The sequence below is a fragment of the Scomber japonicus genome, chromosome 10 (assembly GCF_027409825.1).
Source record: "Scomber japonicus isolate fScoJap1 chromosome 10, fScoJap1.pri, whole genome shotgun sequence".
NCBI classification, from domain to species: Eukaryota; Metazoa; Chordata; class Actinopteri; order Scombriformes; family Scombridae; genus Scomber; species Scomber japonicus.
Window position 1 is genome coordinate 3,687,495 of NC_070587.1, and position 15,572 is coordinate 3,703,066.

Here is a 15,572-nt window from a genome sequence, read left to right on the forward strand (position 1 = left end):
TTTGCCCATGTGTCAAACCAGTGCAGCCTGAGGTTGCATCTCTCCCTGTAGGCCACAAGTGGGGGGAAGATCACTTATTTAAGCATTGAAGCAGCAGTATCAGTGAACTGAATGCACAACAAGCAGCAAACATCATCCTTAGTAGGCAGATTGAGATGTTACCAAACTGAACACCTGAGGTCTATTTCAAGTCAAAATTGTGACATTTAAGACTCATTTTCACAGTACTGCATTGCTAACCACAATGTAGATGAAATAATCACACCAGTCTGTGGGTCTGTGCTATGAAAGTTTTAGAGCTCTTGAATATGAATATAACTCTTGAGATTGTAGACATTGGGTTGAAATCAAAGTAGAGGTACCCACATGTGTTTCACTTTGTCTCTGGTAGGAAGATGGTAAGTGACATGGTCAAAATAGTAGGGACACATATCCAGGGTTGCCAGTTCTGGTATGTGGGACATCCTGGCAAAGACATGATCCAGCCTGTGGTTTTCTCCAAAGTATTGTCCAGGAAAGAGTGTATGCCACAAGGCTGACACCAAAGCATCCGCATTAGGTTGAGCCATAGAAGGCCTGAGATGAAATAATTGGTACAGAGGTGGATGATCGGGCATTGTGTTGATAGCTGAAGGACCTGCTCACTCTGATTACAAAAATTACAAGATTATATAAAATGTACTGGCTACGACAGAATTTAGTGATATTTTCTTTATATATTCAAGTATTTTATATAGATGTTGGTTATCTTTTCTTAAATCTTAAAACTTCAGAACGGGTAGTTACTTTTGAAACAACCATGTTCCTGTAAGTACATGGTGACAAGTCAGGTGAAATAATCCTTTCTTACCTTGACTGTGAAGTAATTTCCTGCATTAATTAGATGCATATTTTTTTTGCTTTCTTTTAATTTTATTCCAGTTCTAGAATATGAGACTTTATTTAAATAATTACGCCAGATAAGTCATATCAGGTTCATCACGGTGGATTTATAAATACATGTGAACTGCAAGGCCTTAACTACAGTTATATACTATACACATATATATATAATATATATTATTTATATATATATATATACAGTAAATCTCTTTAGAGAGCTGGATTTATTGATGGATTAACCTGCACTGATAGTAATCCCTCTTTCTTCCCCTTCTCTGGTTTGTTATAAGCTTTGAACAGATGAAAAGGTTTTAAATCCTAACTTTATCCTATCCTGTAAATCTGATTTTCTTCACTCTGGGTTATGGGTATTATAAAATACACATGGTATGTGTCATTTTTCACTTTTTAAGATTTTACCATATCAAAATTGTTTGACCTTTTGCCCTTAAATGAGGGATTCTCAGTTTTTTAAATCCTTCTTTAACAGTCAGGTGCCCAAATGAAAACTGAAACAGGTTTTTTCTCACCATAATCATTCCATCTATTCATACCAACCATTGGAAAATCCCCCCCATAATGCGCTTAAAATGGAAGTAATTGGAGCCATATGCAGATGTATTTAAAAGTTGATCTGAACTGAATATGAAGCTTCAGATGTCCACATGAATCAAATCAAGTCGATAACTTTCAACATCAGTCTTTTTAGATTTAGAGTTTGATATGACCAACTCGGACTAATGTGACTGCCTGTACAAGTTGTGTAGATATATTGGCCCCCATCATTTACATTAAAAGCACATTTGAAGGTGATGTATTAATAGCCGATATGACCAAGAGTAAACTATCTTTCAATGTTAGTTTGGGCAATCTGTTTTAAAAATTCTGAATCTATCCTTTAAGTTACTATGGTCCTCTTCTCTGGATCAGCCTTCCTGAAGACCAGCAGCATTGATACCCTTTTAATCTGGCTATCAATTGAACTTTATTTATTTATCTGTCTTTTACTTTATATTTTACTCACTTTATTCTATAGTAACTTTATTTGATTATTTCCTTTAGATAACATTGTTATTAATCTTTTATTAGACTACCTTTTATTTTATGTGGGTATTCTTAATTTCTACATTTTTATCCTACCTCTGGCGTTTCCTCACTGCAGATTTATGAGAGTTATGTTTATGTTTGTTTGTTACTTTGTGTATGAAAAGTGCTATACAAATAAACCTTGATTGATTGATTGATTGATTTAAGTTTCTGGTCTTCAGGTAGGTCTGAACAGCTGATACATCCAAATTAAAGTCCTTAATTTCGCCACTTGACTCGAGTGAAAGTTCTCAAGCCTCTCCTTGTCTGACTTCCTTATTATCCTTCATTTCCTCATCCTCTGTGGAGACTTCATTATTTATAGTGTTGGTGGCGTGTTTAACATTTAAAAAAACAAATACACGTAAATCGTTTAATTAAAAAAAAAGTACACAGGCCTAACATTGTGCACTTACACCTCATTAAATGTGGCAATTCTACTACAAATGACATTAAACTGATCACTATTGTTACCATTATACCTCATTAAATACTCTCCACTAACTTACTGCTGGTTTCTCTTATGAGGTGAAGTGGGACTTTGTGTACACATGGGCACATCGTGTCATTTTGGGTTTTTTTTTTTTTCTTTCAGTGAAGGGGGAGGAGAAGTGCTTTTGCTTGAACACACACACATCGAACGCAGAAGCTCAGTCGGTGTGTGTGTGACTCCCGCACAGCTCAACGTCCATCGAACGCAGCATCAAGTTCAAAACATAACGGAAATACGGAGGAGGGAGGGTGTTCTAAGAGGAATATCGGCGCTTAGCAACTAATTAACCAGCAGGAGGATATACACAGACGTTTCTGGTAAGATTAAAGCTGTCATATTATGTTATATTTGCTGTTGAACCTCAGTGAAACAGCGTGCTGGTTTGCGTGGCTGGCTGCTGTTAGCTTGCTAGTTAGCTAACGTCAGCGGCTAGCCCGGTCGACTCGGCTTGGCTCGGCTCGGCTTGGCTTTTCCCATCACAGCTGGAGAGGATCAATTGTATTGTATCAGAGTTGACTCGCTAACAGTCTTCTCTGCTGTGTCTACGGGATTAAAAGTGTGTGTTTGATTACCTCTCGCCTTTGGGCAAACAGGTTTACGTCACATAACTTACACAACTGTTGGTCACCGTTAGTTACCAGTTGAGAGTTCCACTTTAAAAAAATAAAATAAAATCAATGTCGATACACAGTGGAACGAGCGAAGAAAGAGTTGGTTACCATTAGTTACCAGCTAAGAGTTCCACTTATAAATAATAAATAAATAAAACAATATGGATACACAGCGGAGAGAGCAAGGACAAATCATAGTTTTATTTAACTTTTAACTGTGTGCTTTATTCGCTCGTTTTCAAGTTAACTGTCTGAGCTAGTTTAGTTATTTTAGTATTTGCGCAAGCTCAGTCTAAGTTAAGCAAACGTTACTCCCTTAAATTATGCTTATTAAAAACTTATCGCTACTTAAACAGAGAAGCTGAAAGTTTTTTTTTTTTTTTTTTTACCGTCCTCTTAACCTAGTTTCTGTGTCACTGCTAAAAAACCCCACAAAGACGTCAGGAAGGAAATAGTTTTTTTTACAAAAAAAAAAGGATTCTGGGTTTGTGAAGAGGAAAGTTAGGTTAAGGTCGCACATGAAGGGGTTGAATTGGCACCTTGGTCAAGCAGTGTTAAAAAAATACGGAAGTATTGGGCAATTGGCCTACTTTCTGGCTTAAAAAAATCGCTTGACTTCTAGTCGAAACTGGTCGATAGTCTTTATTCTTCCCCTCCTTATGTCCATGAATGTCCTCTTCAGCAGAACAAAAGGCTCTGCGTGGCCACCCCCTCCCCCTCTCATCTGTCAGATTGATTGACTCCATATTTGTAAAGTATGTTATGAGCATGACTCAAAATGTCAAGACCTGGTGAAATGAAAATGACTTTTTTCCTACTTTTAATCATGTGTCCCTGTGTTAATTGCTTATTTATCTACCTACATCATGATATGCCACATATGTCAGAAACTCAGTATTTTTTACATTGTTGCATCTTTTCCTGTGAAATCAGTCAATCAGTCAAATCAATCAACCAATCCTTATTTATAAAATCACAACAAAAGTCTTAGTAGCTAACAGAGCAATATGAACAAAGAAAGGAAGAGATATGTGTTTTGATATCAGTTGGCAAAAAAATGTGTTTTCAGTTTGTTTGTTGGCTTTATGTGCTGGCTGACGGGATGTTATCTTTATCACAGTACGGTCAGGGTGATAAAGCCTCACGAAGACATCCCTACTTAGCTTTTGTGTGTCTTTATCAGAAATGCTTTAGTTGCCGAGGCTCCAACTCTCCTTAAAGCAACTCAGTGAATAATCTCTACCTCTGACGTCTTCTGCTTTTCTTGTCACTGTTTACCGCCAACGTAAATGGTTCCCCGCCTTCCATAAACATTTGCAACTTGTTGCGAGATGTTGAGGTAAAGACAGTTGTTGCAGTAATACCTCTGTCTTGGTGATATTAATGCTGTTTTTTTTGTTTGTTTTTTAAGCATGATTAAGTAGGGCTGGGTGATGTGGCAACACATTTGATCACAATGTCAATACTTATCACAACAGAGACTTCATTAGTTAAACTACTTTAGGTAGTTTATTGACATAAAAGTAAGTCAAATAAACACTTTCAAACATGCTTTATCAGCCTTAAGCCTTACATACTGTTCAGGGTCAAATTTCACTCTGTTTTACATGTGAGAGTTTTAAAAACACCCTATAAACATTTATTTTAATGTGACTTTTCCTGAAATACAATGCATATTTAAAATGTTTAAATTTTAAAATGTTTGTATCAGGTACGCAGAAAAAAACGTGCGATGCAAATGCAATGCAAATTGTGACTGTGTCCAGCAGGAAATACACTAAATAAATGTATAAACTCATTAATAACACAATAAATACTCATTTTATCATGTAATATTATGTGATGTAGCCTGAATATGTTGCAAGGACAACAGTTCCGCAGGATTGGTTATGGAAGCAGCGGTTCACAGTGAGCTGGTGCGACTGTGTTTATGGGCTTACATTAAATAATCAGAAAACAGTGTTATTCCTGTCATTCAGCGGTCATCTCACTCCCTCTATTCTATTCACTCTCACTGGACCGCTGCTCTCTCTCTGACTTTCTATTTCTTTTTTAAAGTAAGTCAGGAAGTCAACAGCAAAGCCTACTTTACGTTTAACTTTATCAAATGAATATAAATGTCCTCAGCTCATTCAAGTCTTTGTCCTCCGTCACAGCAGCTGGTTGTACAGGTTAGCTCTGACCAGACTGATCAACGTTACTTCATAGATAAAATAAAATCTCTGTACACTCTGGTGAGGCTTAATTAACAACAGTTTGAAGATGTTAGTTTAGAGTTCATAACTTTTAATAACTTTTTTAAAAAAAAAATACATTTGTTGAATCAAAGCTAAATCAATTGAGGTAGGGTCTAGATGCGCAGTGAGTGACCCCATATTAGCCGTAAAAAAAAACAAGTTTAGTTTTATTTAATTTTAGTGCAGCTGATGCACATTTTATATATGCAAATGTACAAGTTTGACCTGTGTTTATTCAAATAAAATCAGCATTCAAACGCGTTGTATTCGTCATATTGTATAAAACGTTCTGGACTGTTTAAAAGGAACAAAGTGGGAACACCCAAGAAAAGGACAGTAGTTGTCCAGAGTCCGGTGAGTCAGTCCAGTTTCTTTTTTGTTTTATTTTTTTTTTACATTTGAGAGCCGTAACCGATTTAAAAATAATGTAATTAGGTCAGCAGCTTTTGGTTACTACTTTGATTACTCAGTCTGTGTCTGACACTCCCTTATTCACTCAGTCACCACTCCCTAAATGACAAACATAAAATAGTTTACTCAACAGCAAGAGTTCAGGCGCCGACTAATTGTCGTCAATGCGTGATGTCGTTGTCAGCTGTTGAGTGGAACAGAGGGAGTTTTCACATCTTTAAAATGTGGAGTGTTGCAATGTGAGATTGTGGGATCTGACGTTTCGGCTAATCTGAAGGTGCTGCGTTATCATCATACTGCTTATCATCGTGCTCCTTTTGGTTCCACTCGTTTTTTTTTCATCTTGTCCAGAAGATAACGACGTTCTTCACCGGTAGTTTGAAAAAGACTTTGAGGTAGGATATGGGTGCAAGCCAAAAACCGCTAACTGACTGGCTATTGTCACGTTTATTTGTGCCGTGTGATCAATCCATAATCAAGTAAGAAATGTCTGAAGTTTATCATTGATTATCGTTTTCAACATAATAGGGCCTGACTGATATTGAATTTTTGGGGCCGATGCTGATACCGATATTAAAGAGTAAATAAATTCTGATATTGATAAAGTAGCTGATAATTATAGAATATCTATATAAACACTTTCTTTTGGCAATTATCTAGTTATGAAACACTTGTGACAAAGATATGTAATGAAGGCATGACATTTACAGTTTAACAGTAAGCTTTGTATAACATGACATCAGAGTAAACTTCACTGGGAATTTAATAAATAACTATAACTACAAACAAAAAAACCCCATAAAGAAACATGTACTTGTATATTACATTCAAATTAAGAAAAAGGATCAAATGTACATAAAATGCTGCCTATATTATAACTACACATATCGGACAACATATACACTGATACCGATGTATCTGTGATCGGTCAATATCGGCTGACTGATATATCGGTCAGGCTTTTATTACGATCCTGTACCAAGATTGTTTTATCACCCAGCATCATGATAAAGTTAATTATTAATCATTATCATCTTACACTTTTATGCAACAGATTAATTCTTTGTCATTGGTCGAGGTTTTTTGAACAATAATTATTAATAGTATTAAAAAAAAAAAGATTAGTGTCACAATGTCACATGGTAATCAAACCTAAAGTGATGCCTTTTTAAAGATAAAATATTCCTTTATTAGTCTGACAGTGGGGACATTTACATCAGTGGACAGCACAAATATAAAAAGCATCAATAGAAAGAATAAAGAACAATAAGTAGGTAGACAAGCAATAAAACAAGTAATAGTTGAAAAAATATTGTAAAATAATAACATTATGTATAAGAATAACAATGATAATATACCTGAGTTACTGCACAGATTTTAAAGTGTAAAAAAACATAAATACTGAACTGAAGTAATAGTTTACCCAAAATACTGACATTGTAAAATGTAAGTAAAATGGTGACATTTATATAAGTAATAATGCTGGCTCCTAGTGTACCTGCTTCAACATCATATCTGCATGACTAATCTTCTTTCTTCTTCCCCTGACAGACCTGAGCACCCACGCTAAATGCTTCATCAAATGCTTTATACAGTTAGACCCAGAGTATTGTCACACTATTTATATTTAGGTACAGTGAAGAATAATGTCGCAAGCTTGAAATGAACAATAAACATTAACTAGAACGGTTGTCGCTGCTACACCATAAAAAGAAATCATCGTCATTACGATATTATTAAAACTATTAATTTAACAATAAGCCTTGTTAAAGATTAAATTTGACCCAGTACAGCCTCAAGGGACAAACATTTTAGCACCTATCCAAAAGTATACCATTTAAAAGTAGTTTCATTTTGGTGCCCCTTTAGGAAACGTCTTCAAATTTCAGAGTAAAAGAAAAACAACAGCTGTGAAATAGTCAATGGGGTCTCAGATTTAGACTTCACGTTACATGTCATGACTTGCAGTGTTTACTCTCCTTTCTTCTCTAGCTTGTTGCTCCAGTTTTTTGTTGTGGGATTTACAGCCACCCTGGGGGGTGGGGGGGGGGGGGGGTGTTCCTCGTCTCCATGGTTCTTATCGCTAAGTTTGGACAGTCCCCGGTGGGTTGGGTATAGCAGGGAGATGCAAGCTGCTCTATGGAAACTGTACGAGCCCCTGTCCTCCTCCTCAGCAGTCTGTCCCAGCGGAGAGTTGGGACTTGAGGGAACAGCCTTAGAGACGTGTACCAGCTGCACCCGAAATGAAATGAATGGCCAGGGCTCGGGATGGGTTGCCATGACGAGGACGCTGGCACGTGTTGTTGTGCAGACACCTCCTTTTTCTCCGGGCCTATGCACACATTATTTAATTGGCCCGGCACTTGCGTAGTTGGTCGACGCTCGAGAGAAAACTACTGCTTTACGTTCTCTGTTATCTAGAGTCTGTTGTGTCAGAGGTGTTTGCAGTCCTCTGGACACATTTGTCCCCCCTCCCTCCGAGAAAAGTGTCTCTACTGTGTTGTAGTATTAACCCTTACATGTTCATTAGTCTCTATACCGATTCATGAATACCGATTCATGAATTCCCAATCAGTCATTAATAAATGTTTGATTAATCCTTTATGAAGCTGTACTCTAACAAAAGACAATCACAATAAGGTTGCAAAGGTGTGGGAAATTTCCTGAAACTTTCCATGGGTAGGAATATATGGGGAATTAACGGGAAATAACAAATTCTAGGGGTGAAACAGTTCACAAAATCCACAGTTCGGTTCAGTTCATGTTTTTTTCTGTGTGTGTGTGTGTGTGTGTGTGTGGGGGGGGGGGGGGGGGGTGTTTAGACTGGATGATGTCATCAAGGCAAGAGCACGTGATTTAATAAAAAAAAAAATCCTTAGTAGTTTAACACTAACCAAGAGTCACGTATCAAGGAAACTTTTAAATTAGTGCCTCAGATGAATTAACATTATTTTACACACACTGACCGCGTCAACACAGGCGGGGGTCCGGGATGAGCAACATGTCATCAGGAGGGACTCCCACCTGACTGGCCCTACCTGAAGGAGGAAAAGATCACAACAATATAAAGAGCTGTCACATGAAGCCCATCATGCATGCTCCATAATACATTCATTAGTTTGATGAAATGTCCCGTGCTACTCTGTTTTTCTGTGTCAGGTATTTTTTATGTATGCAAATTTATTTATTTATAGCCGCTGCACATCTCCTGTTCAAACGGACCAATTTGCCTCACAATGCTAAAATACAACAAGCCAACTCTAAAATAAAACGTGTAACTTATTCCAGGCTAAATTATATAGCCTATTTCAATAAGCACATTGAAGGATAACCCTAACCCTCCATAGGTCCCACATATAATAATAGATGCCTCCGTGTCCTGCCAAAAAAACTGGACTGACTCACTGGACAGGTTTACAACTATAGTGTCCTTGTCTTTGGTGTTCCCACTTTGTTCCTTTTTAAACGTCAAAACCATTGTCAGGTATTTAACCCTTACAGCTGTGAGACAGTGAGCAGTGTATTCTCCTTTATAATGCGGAAACAGAAGACATTCCCAATCACTATTTTACAATCCAGAACATTTTATACAATATGACGAATACAACACGTTTGAATGCTGATTTTTTTTTTATTATTATTTATTTTAATAAACACAGGTCAAACTTATTAGCTGCACTAAAATGAAGTAAAATTATGCATCTTGTTTCAATTTTTCTATACTGCGGTTCACATTCAGAAAAATCAGGCTAAAATAAATATGTATATGGTGTTTTTCTAGCTCTCAAATGACTCTGAACAGTATTTAAGGGTTAACTATGTTGTCTAGAGGGTGAGGTGTGGATTCCTAATCTTCACCTTTGCTCCTAAGAATAAGGAAATGATAACGCGTTTCTGTTATCAGCTGCTTTTTATTGCTGTGTGAAATGAAACTCAATAATCTCTGTAGTCAAGTGAATTTGTAAACAGTGTCAGTGTTTCATTTAGACTTCCTTAAATATTAGGATTTACTGCTTTTCCTTGTCATATAGAGGTAAACAACAGTAGCCCTAGCTATTGTTTTCCACATTGTTAATGTGTTTAATGTTTGTTCAACAGCACGTTTTTATTGCCGAGACACACTGTGCCGGTCATAGCAGCAGAACGTCTGCCAGTGAAAAAGTACACCGAGGCCAAGGCTAAACCTCCAGAGAGGGAAATATATATCGTGTTTGATGCAAGACTTTGTACCCGCGGCTCTGCCCTGAGGCCAACAGGATGCACAGCGTGTTTCTGAACAAGCCCCAATGGCGTCTTCATGTCGTCTGAGGTCACAACAAACCCATACAGCAGCAGCCCACATACGGAGATCTTATCAGTGATGTGTTACTGAGGGAGAACCAAGCCCTGATCAGTGGTCATTACGAGGATTCTGGTGCGTGTGCGTGTGTGTGTGTGTGTGTGTGTGTGTGTGTGTGTGTGTGTGTGTGTGTGTGTGTGTGTGTGTGTCAGTTTAATTGACAGACAGTGTAAAGACAGGAAAGATGGTAGGATAGAGAGAGAGAAGGACGACGACATGCAGCACAGGTCCCCCCAGCTGGGAATCAAACCGTGGACCCTGCAGAGTTTCGTGGTATATAAGACTACCAGGTCTCCCAAAATCTGCTGCATTTGACCAAAATAATGTTATGTGAATACTGCAATTAATTTATTAGTACATTTATTTATATAGTGCATTTCATACCAAAGGGCTACTCAATGTGCTTTACATAAAAAACAGATTTGGAAGCATAAAAAACATACTATTAAAAAAAACAAACATTTTAACATTTCCTTTTTATTGTTTTAACAACACTTTTTATACTAAAATAACACACATACACATACACCAAACACACAACAGACAGAGTCATCTACTGCGATTTGAAATGCTCGATATCATTCAGGTTTAAACTAGGAAGGAAATGGGCGTAGATCGAGTTTGGGGCTGTTTCCCTTTTTCATTTTTTTTTAATTATATCCTGCTTGGTGCAGATTCAACTAGTCTTCTTCTTTCTTTGCTTGCCATCTCTGCTTTCTTCCTCTTCCTTTGCTATTTGTCTTAAGAATCGCATTTTCTGACTTCATTTTCCATAAAACTGAGACCAGCTGTAGCTTTTACACATCTGTTTCAAATAAACCCCCCCCCCCAAAAAAAAAGAGAGAAAAAAAAGGCCTAGAAAAATTACCAGCTCAGATTGAATCGACTCGTGGTGAGTGAACGTCTTCGCCTACCTGATGAATAACGTTACGTAGTTTTTTCAGTCTGTATGTTTGCTGCCTGGTAGCTGTCAGAGTTTATATGCTGAAATTATAATGAGGTAAAACTTTTAGCTTTGTCTGTGGATTATGGAATTCTTTTGAGGTTAGAAGTAATTAAAACTAACTAACCAATCAGTTGTTTTTTAGAGCTGCAAAAATTAGTCCTTCTATTTTTCATGGGGGTATTTTTGCCTTTTTATTAGTAAGTTAGTGGCAGAGAGGCTGACAGGAAACACGGGGAGAAGGAGAAGTTGGTTTGACATGCAACAAACGTCCCTTGCCGAATCCAAACCAGGGACATTGCGATATATGGCATGCACTGTAACCACTTGGCTACCAGGGTACTCCATTTTGAGTCATTTTTTAAAGAGAAAGTGCCCGAAAGTTTGTGATGACAGCATCTTAAATGTGAATATTTGGTTTATTTTATCTCCTGTGATAGTAAACTGAACATCTTTGAGTTACAGACTGAAGAGGACTTTTGAAATCAGTCTTTTTAGGAAGCAGTGAGCAACATTTTTCACCTTTTTTGGACATTTTTATGGAACATATGACTAAAGGGTTAATTGAGCATTATTCAAATGAAATCATTAGTTACCCCTCCACCTGTGTTGCCCTCAACAGTGCGTACATACTGACAAACTGCTCCTCTATAGACTAAATAGTGGATCCTGTACTGGTACACATTCCCATTGACTCCATGGGCTCCAGACAGGACTTGAAGTGGATTCAAACACTCAAACAGTGAAAATGAGCTACATGCATGCCGTTTTGTCCAATAAACAGAGTTCCCACAGACCCCTTAAAGTCATAAATGAAAGAGTTTCAGTATTGCGGGCCATAAAAGGTGATGCTTTACTAGTTGCATGAGAAATATCTCTTCCTCCAACAGGATTCACTCATTTGAATGTGGTTTGGTCTTCGGTCGTGACTCAACCTCGATCCGGCTCCTTTTCTTTTCTTTTCTTTTCTTTTCTTTTCTTTTTCTGGTAAGTTTTGAATCGGCTCTCCGTAGGCCGCCTGCTCTCACCAAGGTAACACAAAACAATACAGATGACGCTCAGTTGAAAGATGGTAGAGCAAGAGGGAGGGGAGGGGGGCTTCAGATGAAACACAAAGCCCTCTGTTACTCTGTTATTTTTGATAGTCGTTAGAAACTGTATAATAATGTTTGTAGTGTGAAGCCATGCAGCCAACATGAAGGAGCGGAGCGGGCTGGTATTTTAGCTGAAGCTTACAGATTTAATGGAGGGTAGATATACAGTAACCTGAGGAATGGATTACAGTTTTAATGGTGCGAGAACGACCAGAAAATTAACAATTCAAAGCATGTTGTAGTTCAAATTAGAAATTTAAATGAGGATGCTTTGTTGTTTTTGTTCTTAACACAGTTTTATCTAATGTACAGCAGAACAGGTGGGCAGAGATGAGTGTAACACGTTACTGTAATCTCGTTTATCTTTAACGCAGTAATATAGCGTTACAGTGTCTATCAAACTTTATTTGTATTGCACTATTCATACATCGCGATGTAACACGGGAAACAGTAATACAGAAAATGTAATCACATTTCAGTTACTAAACAAACAAATATGGCGTTTCTTGTGTTACATAAGTGCTTCAATAATGTATAAATTGGACGGATAAAAGAAATAATCAAAGGTGTGTTTCATGCAGGCCGCCTGACCTCTCATGCTAACATGAAGCAAATAGCGAAACACTGACTGACCCACAGTGATAGTCAATCTGAGTGTATGCCGACCCCAAACAAGCAGCCAAAGCTTGTGGTTGCTCGTTAATCTCTGTCTTTCAGAAACAAACTCAGCAAAGTACGGATAATAGTGAACGGACCATATAATATAATATGTAATATAATATATACTAGTGAACAGATGGCTGTCATCAGACAGGAAAGCTTTGGTGAGCTATCTGGACCGGTGTTATGTTTGGATGGAAACGCCATCTAGTGTGTCCGTGGAGAGTCTCTTCAGCCTGGCCAGTGCTGAGTCTGAGGAGAAACAGGTTGTCTATATATTATTTTGAGGCACTTATTATCAAGACCCATATTATTTTATTTATTGATATTATTTTTACACAACATTACCGGCGTTGCTAAGGAATGTAACTGATAGTGTAATTACTTTCCACAGGGAGTGATTAAGTAACGTAATTCATTACTTTTTAAAAAAGTAATGAGTAATGTGTCATATATTACATTTATTGAGTAACGATTCCAACACTGCAGGTGGGACACAATTAATTGCTTTTGCCCTTAATTTGATCACCTCATGTGATTAGAACCCTAAATATCGTCCAGTTGATTTCAAACATGAAGCTCAGCCCTAATGCAATGAATGAGCTCCATTTCAACCCACTACCACAGTAAAATCCTGCTTTTGCATTATTATACGTCTCAGAAATAGTATTATTTTTTCCTTTTTAAAGACGTATTTTTATATGCAAAATGGCGATTCAGTCCAATTAACTACAGTCCTCTCCTGTTTGTGCCCATCCCCAGCCCTGTTTTATCTCCACTCTTTAAAGCAGCCACAGATCTGGACATTAATTTCAGATCATCAGAGTGCAGATTTCCATTTGATCTACGTCATCTCACTGATAAATCCTCCTCTGGTGGCGGACGCCCACGAATAAAATAAGCTGCTGTAGTCTGACTCCAATATACAAGAAAGGAAACTGGATATATATAGTGCAATCATCCAGCATGTGGGTGCTGTAGAAATGTAGATGAGACATGCTAATGCAAGTAAATGTTCATGAAACCTGCTCATTTTTTATTTAGTGATTGATTGCCATGCATGCCTCCTGAGAGAGAGCTGTGGGACAATACATCTTTTATTGTTCTGTCTAATGCCAGCACCTTTGTTATTTCATCATTAGAATAATGTTTATTCAAGACATATCACCTTCACCTGGTTTTGTATGTTTACATACACTATTTAAAAGTCAAGTGTATCCCTGAGTGAGAGCTTAAAGTGAAAGAAAGTGTGATTTCCTGGACTCTTTCATCCCACTAACAGCAGTAGGGTTTTTAGCAGATTTAAAACGAGGGTCAAACGTTGAAAAGTGAAGAGCACTCTCTCATCCTCGATGGGCTGGAATGTATAGAAGCGATGAGACACTCAGGCAGATGTGAAAGGCTTATCCTCTAATGCGAAGCCTTGCTGCGGAGGTTAAAGTCTTTAACCAGACAATTCTGGTTAGTTTTTTTTTTTTTTGTGGCAAGCCATTCTCTCTTTGTAGAAATGCTCAACAGGTGTGCTTGGTGGATATCTCTCTTGTCAGTGTCGGTCTCTCTTTGTTTTGCTTCAGGAAATGGCTAATAGCCAACACAATAGCTTCCGTTTTCCTTTGTTGCAGCGACATGAAGAAAATTAAGCATCGGCCTCTGTGACACGTAGCACACAATAGCAGACTCTCTCCTTTTGGGAGAAGTGATAACGGGCAACAATATCAAATATAAAACCTGCTGCAGTTTTAAAGCGTTTATGGGGGCACTCCTGAAAGCCCACGCTGCTAATAAACTGATATAAACTGATCAATCAATTAATTAAACTTTATTTGTTTACGTTGTGATGTAACACAAAGAGCGTTACATATTCAGAACAAATAAACAAACACAAAAATAAAAAAAATAAAAAGTGGAAAGAGTCACAACTCACTGAGGTAGAACAAAAATATAAAAGGAAAAAAGAGCTAATGAAATATTTTAAAATATTGAAAATATATACGAGGAAAGAATCAAATCAAATCACTATAGAATAAAGTGAGTAAAACCGGAGATGTTAGAAGTAAAAGTAATAAAATAAAACAGGCATAAAAAGGTGGGTTATGAAGAAGAAACAAAATATAATTCACAGAGTAGTCCAAATAGTAAAACAGGCTAAAATGGAAAATAAAAGGCAGATAAATAAATATAAGCCAAATTAAAAAGGTATATGTCTTAAGTTTACTTAATATATTAATATAATATCAACCCTCTCTGCTGCTCTCAGGTCTTCAGGAAGGCTGCTCCAGAGACGAGGACCATTATAATAAAAAGATGCTAAAGACTAGCACACATAGCTCTACACTGTAACAGAGCAGACTCCTTTTGAGAGAAGTGTATATGAGGACACTCCTGAAAGCTCACGCTGCTTATAAAATAATATAAGCTTATAGCCACACTCAAGCACACATAGTGTTGCACTGAAATGGAGATGCACCACATCTCAACTCTATGATCTGCTTATTTGATGTGAACCATCTGGGACTGGAATTTCTGGATCAGATACTGCCAATATTAAAATAACCCACAGAAAGTTAAAAAAAAAAAAAAAGAAGCTGCACAGTTGGAAATGAGAAATAAGAAGAAACAGAGTAGAAAAGTAATGGGGGTCAATAGAGACTCAGTAGGAGTGTCTGGTTGGTTAAATGGCCTCTGTGGAGACCCCCACTGGCTGCTTGGTTATGGCTGTCAGTGGACTCTGTGTGAGATCTGAGCAGCAGTGTTGACCGTAAGCCTTAGTCCCTAGATGATGATCTAAATATATAACTCCAACACTCCTACACCCC

The 15,572-nt window shown here is 37.5% G+C and overlaps 1 protein-coding gene across 1 annotated transcript in view; it reads left to right on the top strand.

Annotated features, from left to right (window-relative positions):
* Window positions 1-2,637: 2,637 nt before the first annotated feature.
* The window catches only part of si:dkey-199f5.8 (beta-1,4-galactosyltransferase 3), a 32,137-nt gene continuing 19,202 nt past the window's right edge, over window positions 2,638-15,572 (top strand). Inside the window, exon 1 of the mRNA XM_053326387.1 lies at window positions 2,638-2,778. The gene's annotated coding sequence lies outside the window, so the exon portion shown is untranslated. The remainder of the gene's footprint in view (window positions 2,779-15,572) is intronic.